Below are 25,233 nucleotides of genomic sequence, written 5' to 3'. Positions count from 1 at the left end.
TATTGGATAGGGAATGAGTTAAGTAACCTCCTATACTCTCATCCCTTTCTCCATGGAAGCTATCTCTAAGTTTGGAAGGCCATTCAATACCCTCATTTATGACCAAACCTCCTCCATTTGCCGATAAATTGAGCACTCATCTAAGTGATCAGCGGCTGGAATTTGAGAACTTGTAAGGAGATATTGTTGGTGTGAGGATTGAGATTATAAGAAAGTACTGTTATGCAGCTGGAGCGTTGTGTTATTGATGTGATGTTGGTTGGAAAACAAGCTGGAAGAGTGGAAATGGATCGGACTTCATGGTTGTAATTCTTCCTTCTACTTAATAAAGTTGTTTACACCTTTTTCCATATGCTTATCTTGATATATGATGTTTATATGTGTGAATGTATTTGATCCCATTTAGTTATAGTTGATAGATATCTTGCTTTGATTGGTTCTCTATCCTCTGTTATGCTTTCAGGTACTTTTTGAGCGAGTTAAGTTTGAGACAGAGGAACCAGAGTCATACAAAGGAGACCAAAGGAAAGTGAAAGAACAAGTAGGTCCTTTGATTCCCTTGTCTGATTTATCATCTATAGAAAAATGATAAGCACTTTAAATATGTTGTTCTAGGTATAGCTACCTACCTACGGAATTAGTATTTATCTGTAGATGCAAAATTCTTCATAACAATACTAGAGGTATTTCATGTGTTAATTTCAGTATGGAATACAATTAAAAACATTTAAATGTGAATAGTGTATTAATTATAACCTTTCATGTTTCTACACCAAAGCATGTATATGATGAGACGAGAGAGGAGGAGGAAAATATGGCCACATCTGAAAGTTTTCTACTTCACTCCACTACTGAAGTAGGTAAATAACAATCTACTACTCTTTTCATTAACAAATATTTGTAATAATAATAACTATAAATATGAATTTAACATTTCTTTCTTATTACAGTTGATGCTCGGCCACACTAGCAGCATAGTTGTAGGACTAGGGCAGTAGCAAGACATAGAACCCACAACAACTGAAGGGGTCCAAGATCAAGACATCCTTCCTAACTACATATTTAAAAAGAGAAAGAAACCTAATAAAAATTGACTGCACTTGTTTATTTAGAGCCCAATGTTTTGAGTACCAATTTTTTTACTAAGATGTTGAATGCCTTGTGGCATGTGCACATGTAAATTTTGACTATATTGGTAAAAAGTTGTGATTTTTCCATTGGAAAAAATAGAACGCCCTTGTTTCATATTATGTAAACATATTTTTGTGTTAAAATTTATTGAGATAAAATATTTTTTGGATATAAAAATGAATGAATAAATGATGACACCCTTTAAGGCATCATGTATTTGCAATTTTTCTTCATCTAACTCTAGCTCAAAGTTATGATTAAATTATAATGGAAGCAATTGTTTATAGAGGTTCAACCAAAACCCATGTAAACTGAATAAGGGGAAAAATGTAGAAGACACATTCTAATATTTTGTCTCATATAATCTGTGTGGATTTTAAACATCTTAGCATGTAAACCATTTTAAAATATGTACAATCCTTATGAATATTAGGTAAACCAAGGAAGCTTTCATAGGTTATAACACTATTTTCGATAAGATTTATAATTAGAACTACCATGCATTGAACTTGTTTCTAACATACCAACATTTGTTAAATCAACTACCCATTTTAGTCTTAGGGATGAGATGCTAATAAACATTTCCCTAGTGAAGGATTTGAGTAAATCGAATTCTAAGATTATGGACTAATGGATTATTATAGTGAAATATACATGACCTTTAGTATTTTCCATCCACAATATTTTTTTACAATACTTCTAACATTCTTGTTAATAAAAGAGTTGATGCCTTCCTTTCCCTGAATAATACCCTTCTTTTCTTATCCCTAAACTACTCCTTAGCTATGATGCCTCAATTAACCTTCAAAATGAATAGTTAAGGGCTTAATCCTCTAAGTTTCAGTGATTAAATTTTTCATCTTCATGTGCCCCTTTCAATTGCATAATGGTTTCAACTCATGTGATAATTAACTCAACTATCCAATTGAAAGTATCATGATCCATGAAAGACATGCTTCTCATTAAAATATACCATAGACTGACTTAGTACTACTAACTAGGCCTCCTAATATATAATTAATAGAATTCAATTCAATTATAAAAAATATTATATACCATTTTCCAGTCACCTCATGATGGTTCTCAACCAAATGATGCCCATTCCAAATGAGATAACTGATTAAATTGGAATATTTTATTGATTTAAAATGTTTCATCATATTCAAATCTTTGAATGTTTATAGTTGAGGATGGTGAAATAAAATTACAAATTACACTTATTTGATAAACAAGGTGATTAGGGGAAGAACCATCCTTAGAGTAGTTCAAATATGGTGTTAAGGAATTTCCTAGTGAACTGATTAGTGATCTTGATTGGTTTGATGATGATGAGTTCTTCATGTCTCCTAACCCAACTATAGCATTCAATAAGCTTGTGGTTAGAACAAACAAATAACTTTCTCATTTTATTCGCATTAGAAATAAAATTTCTGAGATTAAAGATAGGATCAATATGTTCAACCAACATATTCAGATATATTAGGTAATAACCATATTTTTAAGTGATTCTTTAATGTCATAAGTTCAATTATGAATGTTTGTTTTTTAACTTCTAGATTTTCTAATCAAAGAAATCATTTTCTTTATTATATATGATTTTTTGGTAGAGTTCACTGCACTACATATAGACATCATGAGCCATCTTTAAATGGTAGAGAGTGTCATACATGAGGATCTTGTACCAGAAGAGGAGCATAGGGAATCCATTCCAAAAGTGTGGGCTAGTACATGAGGTAAAGAAAACTCTAATACTATTTTTGGTAATGAATAATAACAAAAAACATCAATTTAAAATTTCTTTCTTGTTACCGTTGATGATCCACCCCTCTTGTGGCATCGTAGAAAACATCATGAGTACATGACCAAGCCATCACAAATAAAGAAAAAGAAATGATTATACTAGTTATATCATTAGAAACATTACGTACCATACTATGAAAACATATTTTTTATGATAATGTTTTTTGAGATGAAGTATTTTGTGTCTATGATTAATGAATGAATGAATGAATATTATATGCTAATGACTAATTTCTATATGTTTCTTTATGCACACAAACTTGTTTCATATTATGTAAACATATTTTTTATGATAAAATTTATTGAGATGAAAGATTTTGTGGATTTATGAATGAATGAATGAGTGTTTTCTATTTGTTTTTTTTGGTCTATATTAATGTCTTGCTTTCAATTATTTCCTATATAGTAGATAGATTGGGTAACAGGGAATTGAGAGTGGTGTGAGAAGGGGGGGGGTGCGGAGGGGGGCGGGAAGGGGCCATGAGAGATTCCACCTTCACATGGTTGGCCATGTTCAATAGAGAATAAATTAGGATTTGGATAATCTTGGAGCAAAACACCCTTGATCCAATAGAGAAACAACAAAGTCAATGTTGACCTCGGTGTAGTTTCGTCCAGTGGAGGGATGTTTTCTCCAAGACCAAAATACTCCAACAATTTATTCTTGGAGCAAAACACCCTTGATCCAACAGAGAAACAACAAAGTCAATGTTGACTTCGTTGTTGTTTCGTCAAGTGGAGGGATGTTTACTCCAAGACCAAAATACTCCAACAATTTATTCTCAAAACCAAGAGGAGCTCATTCAGGTGTTCATGCGCTCAATTCATTTAAATTATTATTTATTCATGCAATTAAATTTAATATCTGGTAAAATCTAAGCAAAGTCGGCCTCACTGGTCTCATAAATATGTGTAGGAAAACTAGTATCAATTTGAATGTTAAAGTGGAGCAACTATCTAAAGTAAATAACTAGAAATGGTAAGGGTCTAGGTGGTACATCTTGGTTGAGTGGGAGTTACATAAAGGCTTATAGAAATAAGAATCTTTTCCATGAAAAGAATTCATGTAGTATTTTTTTTTCTTTGACCATTATGTTTGTATTTAAGTGAAAGACCAGAAACTCTCATTTTTCATGCATGGAAATAGGAGAAACTCTTAATCTCTTAATTGGGTATAAGGTAATGGTATGATTTTTCTTCTATTTTATTAATTATTTATCTCATATAACTTCTCCTCCTTCCTTTGTTTTGCAGGTACTTTCATTTGCATGTCTGGTTTTGAAAGATTAACTAGGGTTGGAGTCATATATGTGAAAAAATATCATCCAAAGAGTGCCACATATTTGTAGGTTTCGAACATGTAAGAAGGTAGTAGATCATAAGCTAAGAGAGTTTGTGATGGCCTTTGGCTTCACTAAAAGTAGAGGAAGCAAGTGAACTGATAATATTATATTTAGCTTTTTAATTTCTCTTTTTATGATGACTGGGCTTTATTTTAGGGCTCATTTGCCCTATTTTTATGCTATAATTTTTTTTATGAAGTTCAGAGCTAACCCTAAGCGTTTTCATGATTTAACTGAATAACAACCTTATTTTGCATATTTAAGTAAAAATACGATGATAAATACCTTTCTATAGAGATATCAAATTCCTTTCACGTACATTCATTCGCTATTGGTTTCATATCTATGTCTGGACAAGTAAATCCAATCCCTCAAGAGTTATTGTTATTTCTGGTAGTTATTTATCTTAAACTTCTATGTTGAATAATTCTTCTCTAGAATAATCCATTCTCTTTATATCAATATGAATGGATCTTTTCACTAGACCAAATCAAAATTTAGTAATGTTAAATTTTGGATTTGAGTTGCATATACCTCAATGCTTTATCAAAAATCACATTTTCAGTCTGGCTTAGGAGGTTTGTGTTGAAAAATCTAGGGAAGAGAGTTAGGTTAAATATTAACTTGATTTCCCTTTAATCTTTGGCACTTTATTGAGATTTAGATTGGAGTAACATAATTAACATTTAATTTTTTTCATCGTCAATACACATTCCAATAAGAAGATCACAATGAAAACACAAGAACACCATAGATAGGCTCCAAGCTAGGGCAAAACCCCACATGGGGAAAAACCAAAAATATCTTCTTATAGAATCAATTCAATGAAGACTTCCAAGACCTTGACTTAATACCAAACCTTCCAAAAGATGAGCTAGCCAAACCCCAAACAATATCTCTGCAAATTATGAACTATGGAAACCCTAGGTCCTCGAGCAAACTAGCACATGTGGGCAGATAATGATGGCAGAGACAAAAAATTCACTTCTTTCACAACTTCACTCGCCTCCTAAGAATTTTAATCCTCTTATTGTTGGATCAGACATCTGCCTTAGATAGGTAACTCATGGGTGAATTAGACCTCTATAGGTTATCTTGAGAAGGTTAGCCAAATCATCTCTTGGAGGTTTCAAGACTCCACATATTACAATAATTATTTTTATTTCTTAATATATGAGCCCTTTAAGGGCTAGTACATCATGACTTTGACTCCTTGACCTTTCACCAAGACCCCTAGAGCACTCAATGGGTGTTTTGACCTAGGACAAAATAACTATGGGAAAGAAACCCATTTCACAATAAATAATTTTATTTTACATATAATTTTATTTTATCTTTCTTTTTTACAAATACATCAAGTCATGACATATACAATTATGAAGACCGACACTAGTTACATTTCAACACTCCCCCTTAACTAGGTAGGTATTCATAATTTACCACAGGTACAAGGACAATACTTCCATTGAATTACTCTCATAATAAGAGTTGGATTGGTAATCCATCTTAAGAATCAACGTTATGATCAATATACAACCATCATTGTCAACATAGCAAGGCCTTAACCAAAAAGCTCTATCTCTCAATAGATCATAACACAATGTTGGGATGCTTTACATGGGACACCTCACTACCTATCAGGGCACATACCCCACCTGGATGTTCACCAATTATGTCCCTTTAGGATTATTCTTGTCTTGGTGTTATCACCGAAAAATTGATCATCTAACCTAATTTACTAGATGGATCGAAGTACACCATGTAAGGCCAATTTTACCATAGTAAAATTTCTTTCATTGTGAGAAATTACTTAATAAACCACATTTGTTAAGTAATTTATAATTAAACCCATGAAGAATAATTAATTAAACCATTGATTAATTAATATTCCTTGTCATATTTGACCCAGTTATAAAAAATAAATAGATAAATTATTAATTATCTTATTTTTATCTAGGAGTAATTAATTAATCCCCAATTAATTATTATTCATGGTCAAGTTTGACTAAATCCCGAATAATTAAATAAATCATTATTTGTTTATTATTCCTTAACCATATTTCTTAAGATGATAAATAAATCATTTATTTATTTATTATTTCTAAATAAAAGTTTAAATATTTTGTCCCTTCTAACCAAATATAATAAAATATTCCAAGTGGTTATTCCTAGAATGGGGTTAATAATATTTTATTATTTCTCATTATTCGAGGATAACTCAATATTTTGTTATAAATAGAATTATTCACTTTTGATTATTTTCATTGTTGTACTCATTGTTGCATCTCTGATTGTTATCACTATCACACACCATTTTTCTTTCCATTTGAGTTCCCATTGATCTCAAAAATTTCATTTGCTGGGTTTATCAAGCTGAAGACGTTTGAGGATAGCCAAGAACCCATCCCATAGAGGGGGACTGGTTATATTTATTTGTTCCCTTCACAAGTGTTATTTAGTAAAATATATTCTTTGTATATCTGGTTTCCATTGGATTATTGGAGTTACCTGATTTATTACTATTTGATTTTGTTGTTTAACTATGATTGTGGCATAGATCAGGACTTTGGCAGGTTTTGTTTCTATCATTTTCTACAAATCTACAATGTTTAGCAGCCATTTATATTATTGAGATTTTTTTTATTCACAATCTTAGGTGATTTTTTTGTACACATAAGAGAATAAAACCCTATAATACTTGGATTCCCAATCCTCAAAAAACATTGGTCCTCTTCGACCACTATTGCTTTTAATACCCTATCATATCCTTAAAGTGTGTCGATCATGAGACTTCTATCTATCTTGGATTTATCATCCTTAAGGAGTATCAGTCTCATATGATTACATAATCCTCCTGATGCTATTCTCTCCTCATGACTTCACTAAGACTTACAATTGTTAGTCCTAGTCTAGTGCTTAACACATGAAGTAGATAACCATATCCACCACTCCCTCTTAATCAGGGACGGGTGTCCATCATCAACTAATATGATAGTAGCTCTCATGGATCTATCATCATTGTCACACATGTGAGATTTGACATTCCAAAACCGTTTTAATACAACATCATCTTCAAGACAGGGTACACCATCACTTTCCATATTATGAATTTACATCAGATTCATCTTCATGAACCAATCACTATAGATCTTGAACATGGATCCCTCTTAATATTCGGAAAGTGATCTACCATGGAATGATCAAAAAACCATCTGTGATCTCCTATCATATCTATCATCATGGTCTTCATCAACTCCTCAGACCAAGTACCAAGGCAGCATCCCAATGGAGTCATCATATCCTTCTTAAATTGAATCTTCTTCATAAAGCAGGATCATGAATAACCTAAAAATATATCATGTCATCATGCACATCACGGTCTTCCTTCAATATTCATCAAATTCTTTAGCATAACATCAATAAGTATCAGCCAGTCATCTAGCCCTATTACTTATTTCCAAAATGAGGTCCATCGGGCTATAAATAAATCAACAAACTTCTAAGAAGTCTTATAGACATTTTTGGGCACTGCAACCCCAAGAATAAAATTTCCATAAACCAAGGGATCCTAAGTCCCTAAAGGTATTTTTCCAACCCCTAAAAGAACAAGGTAAACTGATTACAGCTTCTCCCAGAAGTTCTCCATGAAAAACTACTCAGAACTGGTCAAAACTGGATCATTTCACCTACTCCATAGGCAAAGTGCATTGCATCTCACCTAAATACACACAGTGGGTGTGTTTCATTTCAAAAAACCCTTCTATGGGGTGCGATGGGCGAGAAGAGACAAATGTCAGTGTCAATCCGCGAGGTGGAGAAGCATGGAATCTTCCAAAAACTTCTCCTGTGACACTTGCCTTTCTGAATTCGACCAGGGATGAGTAAGAGATCATCAATCTCCAAGTGGAAGCAAGAACTATCAGAGCGAATGATCTAGGTGGATATTGGTGGCCACCTGCCAGGCCCACCTGGACCCCCACCATTGTCTTTCTCAGCACTTTCAGTTTCCTTAATTGTAGCACAGTTTACTATTTTTAGCAGTTTTTCGGGTCCTGAACTTCCGGAGCCGTTTTGAGGCCCTAAACGACGTTTTTTTGGAATTCTGGGGCGACCGAGCCCTATGTTGCCCCCCAAAGTGGTAGTACTCGGATAGATATTTCTAACGAGCTATCGTACGCGTCAAACGGAGATCGTATGCCAAAGTTACAACCCTGGGAAATTGATGTACCAATTTACCCAAACGGGGCCCACAATTTGGCGTTTCATCTTCTAGGGTTAGGTTTCGGTATGTGAAGGGTTTTCCATTGTTTCTCAACAATAAATAGGCCTTCGAGCCTCATTGTAATACAGTTCGGAACAGTTCAGAGGCATGTAGCCGCCACATCTCTTCTCAGAGATAAGCTACCATCGCCCTAGCTGGTTTCTTTCCATTTCTGTTTGTAAGCATATTTCAATATTTTACAGTAATGAAATGAAGTATTATTTCTGCTGCATCTCTATTTTTATGGTTATCGCATCTCTGTATTTATGGTTATCTCTGTAATTTGTTGCGTTCCTGCTTAAATCTGGATCAGTGGTATCAGAGCGGTCTGCTTTTTCTCTGTTTTTCTTTGCATGTCCCCAACGAGGTCGGGATATAAGGAGTTAGGGCTTGCACTGGTCGAACCTTTGCAAGACCGGCCTCGAAAATCCCGACGGCTTCCCATGGCGGATGAGAAGAAAGACGAGGGGGCAGGAGATCCTATCAAAATCTTGCTCGAAGAAGCCCTCGAGCGACAACGGAACGCGATGATGGATAGCTTTGCGCAGATCCTTCAGCGGCTACCCAGAGGCGACGCATCGGCTTCCAACAACGACTCTGGAAATGCCACACCCTTCAAGGTACAAGTTAATTTTGAAATCCCCATATTCGAGGGTCAAATAGACGCAGATGCCGTAGATAAATGGTTAAATCTGCTAGATGGGTATTTTTCTGTTCATGAATTTTCAAGTCGGGAAAAGATTGTTTTTGCTCTTCTCAAAGCAGCCCCCCACGTCAAGGACTGGTGGGAAACCTACTGCGAGCAGAAGGATGAAAATACAGGCTCACTATTTTCAGCCGCACCCACTTGGAATGACTTCCAGGATGCCATCAAAGAGCAGTACTACCCTGTCGGAAGCTATGAGGACAAATACATCAAATGGACCACACTGCGACAGGGACGAGACCAAGATGTGCCGGAGTTCACAAACATTTTTCATACCCTTCGCACACAGTTGGGTATCAAAGATTCTGAGCTGCATCTGGTACTCAAATACCGCGGCTGCCTGCACAAATACATCCAAGAAGAGATGGTGTTCTTGAACATCTCCTCACTCGGCACAGCATACCGATACGCTGTCAAAATCGAGCAAAAGTTCAAACAGAAGAAGCGAGACTTTGGATCTACAAATCCGAAGCCCAAAGGACAAAGCCAAGGCGGGGTGACCCAAGATAACCCGTCGAAGCCACAAGAAAAGAACAACACCACGAAACCGAAGAAGGACACAGGAAAGTGGTGTGAGTTCCACAAGAGTCCCACTCATAACACAAGTGAGTGTCGGACCAAGCAGTCGTTGGTGACCGAGTTGAAGGCTTCCGAATCAGATGCATATTCTGACCCTGAGCCAGAACCCGACAAGGGGAATGGCAAAGGGAAGCAGATCATTGATGCGGATCCCAGCGCCACTGTTGCCACTGCCAAGATCAAGAAAAACGAGCCCGAAGATCCAGAGGAGGGGGAGCGTCTTTTCCACTCACAGATGTGGGTGAAGGGTTCACCGCTGCAATTCATTGTCGACAGTGGTAGCCAAAAGAACCTGGTTTCAGCAGAGGTCGTGAAGCGGTTGGGCCTACCGACTACACCACACCCACAGCCATACAGTATCGGGTGGCTTCATGAAGGACGAGATCTGAAAGTTCGCCAGCAGTGTCGCCTTCCCTACAGCATCAAACCCTTCACAGACGAGGTATTGTGTGATGTTACACCTCTGGATGTTTGTGATGTACTATTAGGCCAGTCATACTTATGGAGGCGACATGCTGTGTATGAGTCAAGGCCTCGTGCTGTCATTATTTCTTTGAATAATTCATTATACAGGATACCAGAGGTAGCCCCACCTACTGCCACATCCTTGATCACTACCAAGAAAGGCAGCAAGCTCATATCACAGACCAGGAAATTCATCTGTCTGGTTCACTCCCAAAATAAGGGGAAGATCGTTGCTACATCCATGACCCCTGCAAAGGGTTCCTCCACGCAGCAGCAGCAGAAAAGGGATACGGTCATGACAGAACACAGGAACAACTTCTCCTCACCCAAAGGGGTACCACACAAGTTTCAGGTGGGCAACAATGTCTGGTGGCATCGACAGAAAGAACGCCTTACCAGAACCCATCAGAAGCTCAGACCACACCGACATGGTCCTTACAGCAGTACCAAGGCTATGGGGAACAATGCTTTGGAGCACATCATTCCTCCATTCCTTCGCCTACACCAAATGTTCAATGTGGACCATCGTCGACCATGCTTCCCACCATCACTGGACACATCAGAGATTGCAGGACAAGTTCAGCAGATGGAGGAACTCAACGCAATGGGGACCATTGCTTCCTAAGGGGGGAGGAATGATCCAGGTGGATATTGGTGGCCACCTGCCAGGCCCACCTGGACCCCCACCATTGTCTTTCTCAGCATTTTCAGTTTCCTTAATTGTAGCACAGTTTACTATTTTTAGCAGTTTTTCGGGTCCCGAACTTCCGGAGCCGTTTTGAGGCCCTAAACGACGTTTTTTTGGAATTCTGGGGCGACCGAGCCCTATGTTGCCCCCCAAAGTGGTAGTACTCGGATAGATATTTCTAACGAGCTATCGTACGCGTCAAACGGAGATCGTATGCCAAAGTTACGACCCCGGGAAATTGATGTACCAATTTACCCAAACGGGGCCCACAATTTGGCGTTTCATCTTCTAGGGTTAGGTTTCGGTATGTGAAGGGTTTTCCATTGTTTCTCAACAATAAATAGGCCTTCGAGCCTCATTGTAATATAGTTTGGAACAGTTCAGAGGCATGTAGCCGCCACATCTCTTCTCAGAGATAAGCTACCATCGCCCTAGCTGGTTTCTTTCCATTTCTATTTGTAAGCATATTTCAATATTTTACAGTAATGAAATGAAGTATTATTTCCGCTGCATCTCTATTTTTATGGTTATCGCATCTCTGTATTTATGGTTATCTCTGTAATTTGTTGCGTTCCTACTTAAATCTGGATCAGCGAAGACACTAATCAAATCACAAGCTGACTCATCTCCCTTACAGACATCTATATATGGATCCCTTATCCCAGAGATCCAGAGGCTGGAATTTTTCATCTTGTAAGGAATTTTTGTTGGTTTGTTGAGGCAATATCATAGTGTTGGGTGATCTAAGCTTTGCATGATGTGAGGAAGGGCTTACTTGCTGAGAGGATGATGCTGGGTCAGAACAATTGGTTGTAACTCTCTTGGCTCTTTCTTGATTATCAATAAAGCTATTCAAGTTTTCCTCCATACTCTTGTGTAATTTATGTTTTGTGCATCTGTATGGTCAATTTACATCTGATCCTGGATTGTTTATGATAATATATCGATGTTATTGTATATTGTTATGCTGCTTTGACTCTACAGGTCCTCTGTGAAGCTGGGTATACAAGAAAGCAAGTAGCAAAAGGACTATCAGAAGAGAAAGGAATCAAGCAAGGAACCTAGCACAAGACAAAGGTTGGTCTCCTTTATTCTTCTCTCATCTATCTTTCATAAAGGAAAACGAAAGTAGTTTTACTTTGTTTGTTTCTAAGGTAGCTACCCACCTTAGTGGGATTAGAATTTCTACATAGACACTTTTCCCTATAACAAAATGGCGACTCCACTGGGGAGTGACTAGGTTGTTTGTTTATCTACATTTGTTTACTTTATAAACTTACAGACAGAGCTTAAAGTTGAGCCAGGTAGCCTTCGAACTGCGTTTTCTATGCAAATGAAAAGTAGATAAATGCTGCTTCAGTCAATCTCCAGGTTTTTTTCATGAATTAAACAACTAATTTACAAACTTTCTAATTGCCCTCGTGGTGGCTCTAGTAACCTCCTTAGATCTATCCCTGTGATTGATTTACTGGTTACCACTTGCTCGGCCAAAATCCCTGAACTGAATTGCAAACTATGACCCGGAACCCAATCAAAGTCTCGTCCCTAGTCCAGCGCACTGTCTGTTCTGTGAATCTCAAATTCAGCGCACTTCCCGAGTGTAGTAGGTGCGCTACATTTCAAATTCACTATGTTACAGGTGCGGTTATCAGACTAGACATTGTTCCTAAATTTTGGTTTCTGTGTTCACTCTTTTCATATCTATTCAAGAGTCTTGCTGCCTGTAGTTAGTACACCTCTGTTTGAAACCCCTCTCCTTGTTGTTATTCCGCCTCCATTGTGAAAAGAACTATAAATGTTTTTGTGTATTTGTTGAGTCATTTTCAGTTCTCCTTTGCAAAGAAGTAACGTAATTGTACTGTCGTTTCTTGATTTGGAAGTGTCGCAAGTGTCTTTTTCAGTCATAGAAGAGAGTCTGATTGCTCTTGATAGTCGATTACCCTGTTACTATTGTATTTGATCTGAATTAGTAGTTTTTCTAGTGTCGAAAGCAAGTTTTCATTTCCAAATCGCAAAGTGTTGTCATTGTCTTCATTTTGATTTTGAAAAGAAACTTGTTAGTAATTGTCGCTTTGAAAAATAATTCAGATTTGCGCATTAGCTTTCTTTTTATCATTCACATATTAAGAAGGCTGAAAACAAATACATGCATGTGCATTTGCATTTAGACTGTTTGATTGGTTTGATTTAGGACAGTGCATATAATGTGTGCTCCATGTTCTTTGCTGAAAGAATATTGTCTCTCTTTCCTTAGTAACTAGGATTTTCATTGCACAAAGAAGATAAAAAGACTGTTTATCATCTTAGATTGCATTTTAGGAATTGTACATCTACATCATGTGGTGAACCTGAAAGGAAAATTTCTTAAGCAAGATCAACTATAAAATAAATTTAATGAATCTAACAACGCTTTGGAACCTAACGCACAACATCTAGAAGTCTAGGCTAGAGACATATTCCGGCGTCGTAAAGCCTAGTAACTATTGTTCTCACTGTTGGTTGGGTGATTCCTCCACTTTAAGACGATAAGTGCCAGTACGGACTTGTGCTCCAATGTATCGTCGAGTATATTTTTGGAGACCACAATAGGCTTAATCCTTTATCCATAGGAAGCCGTGTCTGCCGCCCTATCGATCGCAATGCACTGAACACAGCATTCGGGAAGATTGATTGCCGTACCGTAAAAAGTATTCTGCAGTTTTGCGATTGGTTTGGTAATCCCTCTGCCTAGATTTCCAGAGTAGTCCCTTTCGTTCCTTTTCAGACTCCTTAATGGAAAAGGTCCATCTGAGCACTTGTCACTTCAGGCTCATTAAAAATAGAAGGCGACTAGAGTCATATTTTGTTTTTTCTCGACTCTTAAAAATTGAAAAAACAAGTTGTGTCAAAGCGTTTAAATTCATCTAATTCGGAAACATACTTCCCCTTGATTTTTAGTTGATCGAGTAATCCGCAATCATGGAAGAAAGTCAATTGAAACCCCATCGTTCGCAGAGGCTTACGAGTCAACCATCTTTGTCTCCGGAATCGAAACTATTACAGACAAAGCGAACTCGTTTAACTGGTTCCAAATCTCCTGGTAAAGTTAGAACAAGTGTTCCAACACTATTAGAGGCTCCGGTTACTCCAAACATTTATGGTATCCCTGCCTTTATAGAAGAAGTTCAGCAGCCACCGAGGGATAGTAGCTCTAATCCTAGTTTGAAGGTAAACACTTGTGTGACTGAACCAGTTTCATCTACAACCGGTTCAGAGAGTGTTATTCCCCAAACATCTGTCGCTGCAGATTCCATACCTTCTTCGGCACCAGAAATATTTTACGGACCTGACGGTCTACCTCTTCCACCTGGTCTGATTGCTATAGAAGAGATTGTGGAGGATCCTCCATCTAGTACTCCATCGCAATTTGGAGTCAGGATCACTCTGTATCCTTCTTCAACAGAAATTAGTCTACCACTAGCAGAAGCTCCTGTAGAGTCGCTAGGTAATCTTTTGGATAGACTAGAAATGTCTGAACAACTGTCGACATCCAGGACTGTGTCATCCGACACAGCGATGGCACAACTTCCTGCTATCACTCCAACAATGTTCATCAGTATACCATCTGTCCCAACTAGCTTTCAATCGCTAGAAGGGTCCCACTCAGGGGCTATTTCAACAGTATGGTCCGTTCCTATTTGTTCATCCGGAATAGTATCCAGAAACTCTTATATTGGGCCTCAACAAATTGATCCTTCAGGATGTCAATTTGGGCAGTCTGGTCCTCAAGGGAAAACAATTCCTTTAAGTACCGGATGACCGCCATATGGGGGGTAGTATACCCTTTCATTGTCTCCTCCGGGAGGACAACCATACGGGAGTTCACAACAAAATTCAGGTTATGCTGGAATTACATCTAGCGGTTGGGTACCGATACTACCTCAACAACCAAGAGTTGTATATTCGATGCAACAATGTTTACCTATGTCAAATATACCAACTACGTCAGCTATTGTGAGGGTGTCGCAAGTACAAGCGCTGCCTGTTGTGTGCCAACCTCAGGTTTCTCAGGCTGTAATGCAATAGCCTCTTGACCCTGCGACTCAACCACAATCACTGATTGGTGGAATGAAACAGGCCCAAATGGGTACAATTACCCCTCTTCTTGGTCAAATAGTTAGTATCAAGCAACAGCACATGGCTTCACAACCATGGCTGGTGCAATACCAACAATCGCAATTCCAACAAGTATACCAAGGATTTGAGCAACAAATCTTTACAAATAGTGGACAGTCGTATAATCAAAATGGTCAAAATCAACCATTCTACAATGGTTATTCCCACCAACCTTACCAAAGTTACCAGCATCAAATGCATTATGCTAGTATGCAAAGACCAACTGCTCAAGTGATTCCATCTTATCCTGGGTATGCTTCGCCTAACCTAAATCAACAGTTACCCTTCGTGGCGACTTTAGAGTTACCGGACCTAAATCGGTTAACAAAAGATCCAATCGCTTACGCTCCTTGGTGGCCAGCGATTCCGCATAAGCTTCCGTCAGATATTCCTAAATTTAATGGAAATTCGGGTGAAGATCCGTCGAATCATGTGATGACCTTTCATCTGTGGTGTTAATCAAACACCCTAAACGATGATTCGATTAGGCTTCGCCTTTTTCAGAGGATGTTAACTGGTCTGGCAGCCAAATGGTATATCGAATTGCCCAGAGCTTCGTTTGACAACTTCAGTACCTTAGCCACAACCTTTTTAACCCATTTTCAGTTACCGATAAGGTACGAAACAGGAACAGAACTTCTTACCAATTTCAAACAAACAACGACCACTCACATATCTGATCATATTCATGAGTGGCGACGTCGTTGTAGAATGGTAAAAACGTATGTTCCTGATCAGCTTTTAGCTTAATGGTTTATTAAGTCTTTGTTACCTTCCACTACAGAAGATGTGGCAAAAGGGGGAGTCGTCACTGAAGAGCAAGTTATTGCTCGTGCACAATATTTAGAATTGATTTACACTCAGTCTGGCACGCTCTACGATAAAATACCTGACACTCCGAGACCGGAATTCTCGGTCCCTCCTCCTCCTAAATCAAACAATGACTCTTGTGCCGGCGATGGCATGATTGGCACGACAGACACGAAATCGACAAAGGCTACATCTAAAAAGGCCCGTAATATTTCTGGTCAAAATGCAAAAGAGGAACTTCTTGCCTCAGAAGTAAATGCCGTCTCGACAGATAAAGGCAAAGAAACCAAGCAACCAGGAGGCAAGAAGAAAAACAAAGGGAAGAAGAAGAAACAGGAGGAATCATCACCTGAAAAATCTTCTACAAACCCTTCTAGAAATAGGAAACCAAATCATCCATGCTTTATATGCGATGAGGATCATTGGACATCAGATTGTCCGTATAAAGCTGAGCTTAAAAAATTCTTCAAGAATACAAAGACCTCAGCAGTATTAACTGATCCGTTTCCGAATCCAGGAACAAATCTGGTTGACAGTGGAAATGCTTCCCCGTCTCAAGTGTTGATGTTGTCGGTTTCCAAACAGCAAAATGATGCTTTGATATCAACAAGGAACAAAGATTACGGGAATCCATAGCTGTCGAACAACAAGGATAAAGATCAACCTAGTAGTTCGACAACAACTTCGACAGAAGTTGCGCCACCCATCATTCCTGAGTTGACAATAAAACCGCCAAAGGGAGTAGTACACAAGTCGACATTTAATCCTCGTGCTAGAGCAGCACAGCATTATAATATAGTGGAAGATCTGGCCCAATCGCCATCCGCTATGTCGACACTTGAGGTACTACAAAATTGCCCATCCCAAAAGCAGGCTTTATTATCAGCTATCGGTGGGATAGACCCAAAGGATTCCAATCTTGTGTCCTTTAATCATAAAGGATACGATCATCAGTTACCAGCTCAACTAGCTTTCCTCGTTCAAGTGAAAGCCCTCAACAAAACCGTTCACCGAACAGTTATTGATGAGGGGGCATCTACATGTATTATGTCAGTGAGTTGCTGGAAACTTTAGGATCTCCAAAATTGTCGCGATCTTCGATGACATTAAATGAATTCGATGGACGAACATATACCCCATATGGTATTCTAAGTAACTTGCAAGTTGGACTAGGGGGGAAAACAGTAGAAATAGATGTTGAAGTAATCAACGGAAACCTCGATTACAACATCCTACTGGGAAGACCATGGATATATGCTATGGCAGCTGTTGTGTCGACCTATTTTAGGAAGATTGCATTTCCCTTTCAAGGAGGGATTACAATCGTCGATCAACAAACCTTCCTCCCCAATGGTTCTCAAGTTACGAGAAGCATTCCAATGATCCATGGAAGCCCCCATTCGCTTCAAAATATCGGAGTAGGACTACTAAAAGACCCTATATTAATGGGAACTTTTGCCCTTCCACCTCCAATAAATCTGGTGGAAGTAGCATCAGTAGGAACCTGCAATATGATATCTTCGATTGAAAAGATCTCAGAAAATGATATAAACATGGGTCATATGCAAGTATTTCCTCCAAGCCCAATGGAAATATTGTAGCAATCAATGTTCCTAGCATTGGAGGCAAACGCAAATCAACGCTCATCAAGCGTTTGGATAGATAGGTCTAAGGAATATGGCACCCCTTCAGATCCTTGGTCGCGAGTGCATTACACCAACGAAGGAATTGTTCAATCAATGGTAATTGAAGGGGAACCATGGGAAGATTACCACCATCGTTCCCTTCTTCCAGATTGTGAAGAAGATACTCCTGATGACCTTCATCATCCCTCAGTTTTTGATTTCCTATCAAATATTGTAAACACGGTGGATTCCGAGTGAAACTTGTCCAACATTGAAGAGACTATTGCAATAAATATCTCGACCAAAACAAATGTTGTAGAGAATATTTATGTTGGCAAATGTTGTTCTCCTTCAAAACTGGAAATATATAACGCTCTTTTTCGTGAATTCAGAGATGTCTTTGCTTGGTCATATAATGAAATTCTAGGCATTGACTCGAGTATCGTTGAACACAAAATCAAGATGTATCCAGATGTCAAACCAGTACGACAACGACTACGGCAGGTACACCCCAAGAAAGCTGCTGCCATCAAGGTGGAAGTTGAAAAGCTCCTCCATGCTGGTTTCATTTACCCAGTTCCTCTAACCGATTGGGTATCGAACATTGTTCCTGTTATGAAAAAACAAGGAATGATTAGAGTGTGTGTCGATTATAGGGATGTAAATCAATCTTGTCCAAAAGACAACTACCCTACAACCTTCATTGACCAGATAATTGATGAGTGCGTCGGATGTGAAATTTTTTCATTTATGGATGGATTCTCTGGGTATAATCAAATAAATATCCGCCCACAGGACCAGTCAAAGACTGAATTTATTTGTCTGTGGGGCACATTCGCATATCGAAAATTACCCTTTGGTTTAAAGAATGTAGGGGAAACATTTTAGAGGGCAATGAATTATGCCTTCCATGACATCAAAAACATCGTTCAACCATATCTCGATGACCTTCCAGCTCATTCGGGAAATCGGACTAATCATCCGCAGCATTTAAGAGTGATATTTCTACGTTGTCGACACTACACGATACGACTCAATCCACACAAATGTGTGTTCTGTGTCAGTTCTGGTCATTTACTTGGCTTTGTAGTCTCAAAGGACGGGATTCGTCTCGACCCATGTAAGGTTCAGGCAATCATAAATTTTCCTCCACATTCGAATTTGCTTCAGATTCAGAAACTCCAAGGGAAAGCAAACTTTCTGAGGAGGTTCATTCCAAATTACGCCGAACTTGCTAAAGGTTATACATGTCTATTGAAAAAGGAAGTTCCCTTCGTCTCGGATCAGGTTGCGTAAGCTTCCTTTGATGCTTTAAAATAATCCCTAATGAAAGCATCATTAATGTACGCTCCTGATGATCAAAAAAGACTTTAACCTGTATCTGGCTGCAGCAGATACAACCATCGCAATGGTTTTAGTTCAAGAAGACAACGGAATTGAACATCCTATATATTATTTGAGTAAGAACTTAAATGATACAGAAAGCAAATATTGTTATGTTGAAAAGCTAGCGCTCGCAGCTGTTAGAGCGATACAGAGATTTCGACACTATGTCCTCTTTCGAAAAACTACCATTCTGTCATATTGCAACCCCATGACTTATATATCGTCGCGACAGTTGCTAGGGGGAAAATATTCAAAATGAATAGCAATTCTACAAGAGTTTGATCTGGAATTTTTAAAATCCAAGTCAAAGAAAGCCCTGGTTTTCGCAGAATTATTATGTGATCTCCCATCGTCATCCAACGATGAAACATCCGAAGAAACAATTGTGGATGAATCTTTGTTTCTGATATCTTCAAGCAATCCGTGGTATGGAAATATAATCATTTATCTCCAAAACCAAAAATATAGGCCTAATACCTCCCGTTCCAAACAAAAACGTATTTGATACCAATCAAAAGACTACATGATTGTCGGTGATACACTTTACCATCGTGGTGTCAATACAGTTCTGAGGAGGTGCCTCACCCATGAGGAGGTCGAAAAAGTCCTGAATGATTTCCATTTAGGTGCGTGTGGGGGACATCAATCCGGTTACGCTACGGCGCAAAAATTTTACGAGCAAGATACTTTTGGCCAACAATGTTCAAAGATTGCATAACCGCAGTCAGAAGTTGCATGCCTGTCAAATTTTCGATAGCAAAACCAGAAGACCACCCGCACCTCTGCAGCCAATAGTTGCTATTGGGCCATTTGCCAAATGGGGCATTGATTTCATGACATGTAACCCCACCTCGACTGGGGAGCATGGGTATATCATAGTCACAGTGGACTATTTTACCAAATTGGTCGAGGCAATGCCTACATTAAATAACACTGGTGAAATAGCTGCCCTTTTCTTTTTTAATCATGTAGTCGCCAGATTCGGCATTCCACAGGCTATAGTCACAGATCATGGATCACATTTTCGCAATCACATGATGGTCAAATTCGCTACCAAATTAGGGTTGTCCCACGACAGCTCTACTCCATACTACCCGCAGGCCAATGGACAAGTTGAAGCAATCAACAAGGTCCTGAAGCGCATGCTGCAAAGGATGATTAGAGTCCACAAAAGGAGTTGGCACTTGATCCTGTACTCAGCCTTGTGGGCATACCGAACATCGGTAAGGAATGCGACCGAGTTTACACCTTTCCAACTGGTGTATGGCCTGGAATCAATCTTACCATTTCAATGCAAAATCTCGTCCCTCAAACTCGCAATCAACCTTCTCCTCAGAACTTCAGAAGAGGAGGCTCGTTTCTTGGAACTAATCCAATTGGATGAAACCCGTCGTGATGTCGCTTTGGCTAACGAAGCCCATAAGAAACGAGTCAAGGTGCAGTTCGACAAGAATGTCAAACCCCGTGTCTTCTCAAAAGGTGACTTGGTCTTGCTTTATGACCAAGAATCCGATAAATTGGGAGCAGGTAAATTCAAGTATTTATGGATGGGCCCCTATATTGTTAAGCGAGTGTTAGCAAAATGAGCCTACAATTTAATGGATTATGATGGGATTCCACTAGCACAACCTCATAATGGGTTGTACCTTAAGCGTTACTATGCATGATTCAGTGTGGTAACCTATATGCTTTTGTTACATTTTTGTTTTCGCTAAAGTATTTGTTTTGGTCAAGTAAGTCCGCTTTTTACATTTTTCGCAGATGTCGAACCTATTGGAATCTTTTGTTGGATATGCTGACGAAGCGAGTCGTAGTTCGCAGAACCTATCTTCTGCAGCCTGGGCCATTTTTGATCCAAGCAGCGAGTTAGTAAGTTTGAGAGGGGTATGTATTGGTCGATCAATGAATAACATCACTGAATATAGCGCGTTGATAGAACTTCTCTCTAATGCCATCGCACATGGCATATGCCGACTGGTCATCAGGCTAGACTCACAGCTCATCATACTACAGCTCACTGGTATCTACCTCGTCTGAAATCCAGCTATCTATTGCATGTTCCTAAGGGTCAAGATTTTGGAAAGGCAATTTGATTTTATTCAATATCAGCATATTTCCATAAACTTAAACACATTAACTGACTCAATGGCAAATTATGTGTTAGATAGACATTTGAAACATTTATAAAAAGAAGCATCTCATCAATATTTGCATCAGGATCATGTAACTTAACCAAAATAAAAACTCTGAAAATCAAAAATATATATATAATTGTTTATGGTTTACACATAATGTTCTGTAACCAAGACAAAATTGGTAAAATGACTGAAAACTCAAAATGCTAGGGGGCACCCTAGTCTAATGATGCTGGTGATAACAAGTCACCGCCTGCGCAATCATGTGTAAAAGCCTAGTCCATCGACTTGGCACGCCAGTAGTATGTCGCTGCAACCTCAAAGGCAGCTCATCAGTCCTCACGTCTGGAATACCGAGAGTGAGGCCCTCGCCCTGATCCTGTAATGCTGAAAGAGTCTCGGCCACATCAAGGTCGCAGAGGATAGCCCTTCCCACAGCCTCTCTTGCTGGAGCAGCAGCTGACACTCTCAGGCGTACTACTGGCCGAACGGGACCAACATCTGCATGAGCACATGAGTTTTGATTAGTCTTGATAGAATAAAGCACAGGGACATTATAAAAGTAAAAATGATAAACAGAAATATGGTCAAGAATTTACTAATGGCACCCCACTATTCGCCAACTGGAAGTACCAAATCTGAGTCACCCCAGAAGTCCATACCAGCATATGGATACTCGGAATAAACCATCTCCTGACGATCGAATCAACCGAAGAAGGTATCAGAAAAGGAAATCTGAGACTGACCAGCATGCCTAGACATATGGTCGACCCATCTATGCATACGTGGTTTAGTCGATGGAGGTAAACCAAGTGCAATATACTACGACTGCATCAGTGGTATCTTTTCCAAGGAGAAGGCGGTCAAAATAGAACCGTATCCAAAGTTCTTCAATCTCCCACTTTTCACCTTGGTCAACTGTTCTTTCATCACAAGAAGTACTGTGTCACACCAGTTGAACACCTTCGGTTCGAGACATTCCAAGGCGTACTGCATATAAGATCGGTTGGCCACATGAAGAGCTGCACCACCAGCCATCCTACCAAAAGTGAACAGAATGGTCCTCAAAGACCTACCAGTGACATCTTAGATGATGATCTTTCCATCTTTACTCAGTTGAGATCCCTCTCTGCAATACCTGCGAACATAATCTCTCACAGATACACCTCCACAGGTCGAACCTGATAAAGAGATAGGGGCACCCCGCCTCGATAAGCCGGTCAAAAAATAGATGTCCACTACAGTCAAGGGGATGGATTTACCCCTAATCTGGAACACCTGGCTAGTAGGATCCCAAGCATCGAGCAAATACTGCAGCAAGTTGATTTGTTGTCTCATGCTAGAAATGCGGAAAAACTTCAACAGGCCACAGTTCCGTAATGCATTTACTGTAACCGGATCATGTAAGGCAAGCATGTCATCTTCTTCATGCTCACGTTCTCGCCATGTAATGGTCATTTTTCTCCAAAAAATCTCTGAAAACAAACAAGAGAAGAGTTAGATCCTGATTTGGTGAGAAACAAGCAAAAATTTCCATTGAAAATTGTGCATAAATTTCATTCCTTGCGCTCATCGTACCTACAGTAGTGTTCTGGATGCGTTGCATGTCAATTGGCCAGTGGACAGGCTAACATCCAACGCACCTTTCGATTCATAAAGGGTGGGATGGAGCCAGGGCGAGTTTTTCAAACCCCAGAGGCTCAGAAAAACCAAAAATCAGGCTCAGAATGCAAAATGGAAATGATGAAATGAAAGAGCTTAGGTTTAGCTCCTACCTGGTCCAGGCGCCAAAAATCGTCCACAGAATCTCCTGGAATCAGCTGATGAAAATCAAGGGGGGGAAGCACCTCCAAAGCTCCAACAAGCCAAAGTTCAAATGAAATGGTAAAATGAGAGGTAAAAGCACTTTTAAATTACTTTTACGTAATTCGAGTAAAATATTAGTGTCCTAACTCATTTTTCAAACATATATTGTTCATTTCTAACTAGTTTGATGAAGTAATTGAGCATGCAGTACAACCTTTGAAAGAGCAAAGCTATTAATGGTAAAGTCAAGAAATGACTGTTATATCGAGCAGTTTTAACGCGGACTTCATGCTCGTTAGAAAATAAACATAAGAAATGAGAAAATGTTTCCCCCAGCGTTTAAGATCATTAAAAAATGAACCAATTTCCGGTAAATAACCATCGTGAATGTAGTACTTCAGCCTATGAAGCCTTGGTCGTGTTCTCATCATCACCTCCACTTTGTATTGGCTGATCATTCACCTCCATTTGATTGTTTACCCTTTTTAAGGAACAACTATGAAGAGTGATCCCGTTAGCCATCCTTGTAACACTGCCGTGATTGGGAAATTCCAAACCTTACCTGGAATCAGCTGCCACCCAATTTTATCACTCGTTCCTCAAAGATGAGTCTCCTTTAAGCTCTTTTCAACTGACTCGTAAAATATGAAAAGATTTCCGAGCCATTGGCCTCTCCAGCTCATTAAAGGGACCAAAAGTGCTATCCCTCCTTTAGATTTTAATCTTTTTGGACCTGAGGGATTATTACACAAAAAGATCGAGCGCTTGTTTTGTTCGGCTCGTTAAAAGTATCGAAAATTCATCCCTTCTATATTGTTTTATACTTTTTCGGACTTAAGGTATTAGATGACGAAAAAGGATTTTTGGAGTTTCCTTTACGTCCCTTTTCAGACTCTCTAAAATTGAAAAGGACCGAGTTATCTTTGTCGTTAAACTCGTTAAAACCTAATAGTGACAAACTTGTCCATAGCAGACAAGAACGAGTTTCACTATCGCTAGGCTCGTTAAAACATAGCGATGGGTTTGCCCGAAGGGAAAATTATAGAAAAAGCATATGTTATCCTCCTCAAGCTTGACAAAAATAAAGAGGTATTGGTCAGCAATGACTGGGGAAAATTGGGAAGAAAACTTGAAGAAACTTTGTTGGTAGCAAGTCGCTCTTGAACATGACATTTTCACTCTGCATCCAGGTCGGGTTGGGTTCTTTCATTCACCGGTCACATCACCATGGTCACATCACACCATCCACATTTGAGGTTAATGCTACCAATCCATCATGTCAGTGTCGCCGGTATGTTCAAGAGAAGTCACTCAGAGAATTCACATGTGTCTCACCCACTGCAATACATTTATGCTCCATTCTTTCATGACCGCCACCCTGAACCTTATATCACCAGACCGTTTTAACCTCCATTAAAATCATTTGCTCTGTTCCGTGTCATTGATGTGGGATTTATTAAGGCCCTCCTATGATGGATCGCTTCTTGTCGACATCAGCTCATTATCCAAGAAGTCGATCTAGGAACACCCATTTCAGTACTTTGAAGCTTGCATGCCTTAATGGCAAGTTTCTCACTTCCGGCGACAGGTTTACATCAATGGCCTTCGACCGAAATATTTTGCGTGGTGTTCGACGCCAAGTCCCTTATTCACACCATGTGAATTGTACTATAGTACCTTGAGGATCATTATCATTATCGGTGATTCCTCTCGCGCCTGTTAACAACTTACATCATTGGCTGGTAATTAGGCGATGTCTTTCCATGTTCGACTCCAGAACATCTCTCACATGGATTGACTTATACTTTGAGTAAAGATCGAACGAGATTGAAGACCCCGAATCTAGTTTCATCCATCCGGGCTGTGATATATATTCAAGAAAATAAAGACATCAAATGTACATCATTGCTACACAGATAATCATCCAATCTATGGGATGATGGCTCCTCTAGAATCATCAGTCTACACTCAGACGATTGTCTATCCTATGCACATGAAAATGAATTTATAAAGCTGAGCATGGGAATGCCCACCTCAGCTAGATCATGAAATATTATGAAGATAATGTATTGTATTGTATCTTATTACAAGTCTCCTTCCAGCTTGAAAGAACTTCGGATCCTCGTGATAAAGAATTTCACCCGACATCAAAAAGATTAACGACCTCATGCTTTAGGGGGCAACTGTTATAGACATTTTTGGGCACTGCAACCCCAAGCATAAAATTTCCATAAACCAAGGGATCCTAAGTCCGTAAAGGTGTTGTTCCAACCCCTAAAAGAACAAGGTCAACTGATTATAGCTTCTCCCAGAAGTTCTCCATGAAAAACTACTCAGAACTGG

The sequence above is a fragment of the Pinus tabuliformis genome, chromosome 5_2 (genome assembly GCF_031772625.1).
Source record: "Pinus tabuliformis cultivar Carrire ecotype Pingquan chromosome 5_2, CPIR1, whole genome shotgun sequence".
Taxonomy (NCBI): domain Eukaryota; kingdom Viridiplantae; phylum Streptophyta; class Pinopsida; order Pinales; family Pinaceae; genus Pinus; species Pinus tabuliformis.
The sequence above is the reverse complement of the archived record's forward strand: the minus strand, read 5'-3'. Positions refer to the sequence as shown.